The 3,478-nt window shown below is 37.8% G+C and overlaps 1 pseudogene; it reads left to right on the plus strand.

The window, feature by feature from the left end:
* Positions 1 to 459: 459 nt before the first annotated feature.
* Positions 460 to 1,317, plus strand: LOC149251918 (T-complex protein 1 subunit delta pseudogene; annotated as a pseudogene).
* Positions 1,318 to 3,478: the final 2,161 nt, after the last annotated feature.

A 3,478-nucleotide genomic window follows, 5' to 3' on the forward strand; every position in this document is an offset into this window, starting at 1 on the left:
ACTTAAAAAAATCTCTCAACTTCAATAACAAATTAAAAAAATTTGTTTTTAATTTGTTGTTTAAAAAAATCCAAAGCAATAAATAAAATCAACAGATAAAAAAATATGTTTTCATATTTTCATTTTAAGATTTGTTATTTAAACAAAAAAAACCAAAAAAAAAAAAAAATTATATATATATAAATAAATTCCATGTAATAAGAATATATATATCTCATATATATATATTATTATTAAAAAATAAAAATAAAAAAAAATATATAAATATAAATTTGACTTCCATTCTTGTTTTTCATGAACAGTGGAGAAGCAAAAATAACACTGCAATTAGGGTTTTTAGGGTTTTGTGGCAGAACATACAAGGTTTAACCTCCAACACCTAAAGATTATCGTTGGATTCCCACGTTCGAAGCTGAGAATAATTTTATCAGGCAGAAGAGCTTTCCAACGACCTCAAGAATGATAACCATTGCGCAGCCACCAGGCCCTGCGAAGACAGAGAAATACGTCGATAACAAGTGCAAGGATGATATCCGTCGGGCCAACATCGTGTCCGCGAAGGCCGTGGCCGACGCTGTGTGAACCAGCTTGGGTCCCAAGGGCATGGACAAGATGCTCTGCATAGCTACGGGTGACGTCATCATTACCAACGACAGGGCCACGATCCTGAACAAGATGGAGGCCTTGCAGCCCGCTGCAAAGATGCTGGTGGAGCTTTCCAAGTCGCAAGACATCGTGGCCGGTGATGGCACTACGACGGTCGTGGTCGTTGCGGGGGCGATCTTGAAGCAGTGCATGAACTTGCTTGGCAAGGGGGTTCACCCGACAATCATCTCGGAGGCCTTCCACAAGGCTTCGGAGAAGGCAGTCGAGGTCTTGACAGCAATGTCGTTGTCGGTGCCGGTGCAGTTAACGGATCGCGAGTCCCTGGTGAAGAGCGCGAGTACCTCTCTGAACAGCAAAGTGACATTTGATGCCGTGGATGGGAAGCAAGCAAGATGGACAAATTCATCAAGTCCTTTGGGAGAGCTTTTTGATCATGGTTGTGATGCACTTACGTGTGCGTTTGAGAGCATGGCGTTTGGAAATTCTATCATGAGTGGAAGACATAATATATGGTTCCGGGTTGCTGCTGCAGTACCGTTCTATTTTGCAACATGGGAGAGCTTCTTTACAAACACACTTATTCTCCCTAAGATCAATGGCCCAACGGAAGGGCTAATGTTAATCTATGTGCTTCATTTGTTCACTGGTATTGTAGGCGCTGAATGGTGGGCACAGGACTATAGCTTTCCAATGTCCGTCAGGGGAGCTTGATCTGTCCTGTTTTCCGAGCAAAATGGAAAGAATTACCACGGTGCCCCTTGTTCAAACACAGTCATGTGTAGCTCTTCCCGTCAGAGGAGTTGGAGGCCCTTCACCAGGCATGATGCAACCCCAGATATCAAGGCCTCCCGTTCCACGGGTCTTGGTGCCCCTCATGACTTATTCTACCCAAATTCCAATGCGTCCACGTGGACCTCTTCCACTGTCATTCTCATTGCAGACACCATGGTGGAGAACAACGCTCTAGATCTCCTTCTCCAGGACGTTGCACAGCTCGTTGAGGGCCACCCCGATGAGTCAGCTATGATCTATAGTACCCTTGGCAAAAAATTTGCATGGCAGTGTTAGAATCCATCAGCGAGAAGACAAATCTCTTCGATAGATCTTTCCAATAGTCAAAAGTTTGACAACAACAAGCAATCCTCATGGATTTGGGCTGACATGAATTTTTTTTTTTTTTGCATTACAACCGCTACAACGGATGTATATAGAATTGATTATGGCTTCAAGGGTTGGAGGATTGATTCCCACGACGCATTATTACTGCGGTTTTCACTATTCTTGGTCAGCTCACAGCCTTGGAGACGAATCTTCTGAGTGCGCCTTCCTCAACGCATTTGTTTGCTCAAGGCCAGCACCTTCCTCGACGCATTTGTTTGCTCAAGGCCGTTGCATTTGTTTGCTGAACTTCACCTCCCAATATTCAAGTTTCGTTTGGATTTCTTTTCATTTTTAGTTTAAATTTGTAATATATTATATTTATTTTGATATTTATATATTTTCGATTTGTTTTGATTGTGTGATCTGTTTTTGTATATATTTAGTTATAATTTATGAGGGGAAACAAGACACGTCTGCTTTCTATTCAATCCACGTTTTCACGGATGCAGCATAAGACCGACAGGTATCCATACGGGTACTACAGAATACACGTGGACACAAAGGCAGCTCCAGCTTTCTGCATTTTCTTTTCCATGCAACCCGCAAGTAAAAGGATTAATCAGTCTGTAACCATTAAAAGTGTTAATGACTTCTTGGTCTGCCTGTAACCATTAAAAGTGTTAAAAGAGAGGCGGCAGAGCAGAAAGTGTCAGAAGGCATGGTGTCGCTAGCAACAAGCAACCCTACTTCCACCATGGTAGCGGTGGGGAGAAAGGAACAAGGAACTTCGAGCAGGAAAGACAAGAGCTTTGCAAGAGCATGATGTGACAATGAGCCATCATAGGGTATTAAATTGTAATCATTATTTAACAACAACAGATTTAATATCATCCTCTAGTAGATTGTAGGCATCCTTTAACAACAGGGTTTCACGATTTCAAAGTTTTGTGTTTGTTCAAAGGAATGCGTGTATTATTGATTGATATATATATTTATTTAATATTTGATTTGTATATATGATTGTATTAATATATTAATAATATTAATGTATTAATATGATTGTATTAATTATATTAATATATTAATTTAATATATTAATATGATTGTATTAATATATTAATATATTAATATATTATCTTTGGTTATCAAGTTTCAAAAAAAAAACAATAAAAAATAAAATAAAAAAATAGTTAACAATTGTTGTTTAGAAGGATTTAAAAAAAGTAAACATTGGCATGTGCAGGGCATGAAAATTGAGAGAATCATGAAAATTACAGGACTTGATTGATAGTGCAATAGTTGGTATAAGGGCAAAATTAAAAGAGAAAAAAAAAACAAAAACATTTCACAAAATTCACGCAGGCTTGAAAATAAAAAATGGAACATTTCGAAGCATAATTTAAAAGAACATTTGGTGGATTATTTAAACGCTGACTAACTTGTTTAGAGTTGGAAAATTGATATTGTTGTATGCTTTTATAACGTACTAATCTACAGGACACAACTTTCGCCATGCACAGAAGTCAACTGACACAAACAGGGAGTATTACTTTTCATGGTTATTTTCAAAAATGGATTGATATTAATATCATGATTAAGTCAATTTTAACACTTTGTTTGTCCTTAAGTTGTTTTATTTGGTATGAAATTTTTGCGTAAGAATCATGAAGAAACTGGCCATTTCTTCTAGAGCACACTTATGTTTTCTTTGTACCAAGTTTTTTATATGTTACAGGATAATCAAGTGAACATAAGGAGATTACATTGTGAT

This window comes from Pinus tabuliformis, chromosome 7 (assembly GCF_031772625.1).
Source record: "Pinus tabuliformis cultivar Carrire ecotype Pingquan chromosome 7, CPIR1, whole genome shotgun sequence".
Lineage (NCBI taxonomy): Eukaryota > Viridiplantae > Streptophyta > Pinopsida > Pinales > Pinaceae > Pinus > Pinus tabuliformis.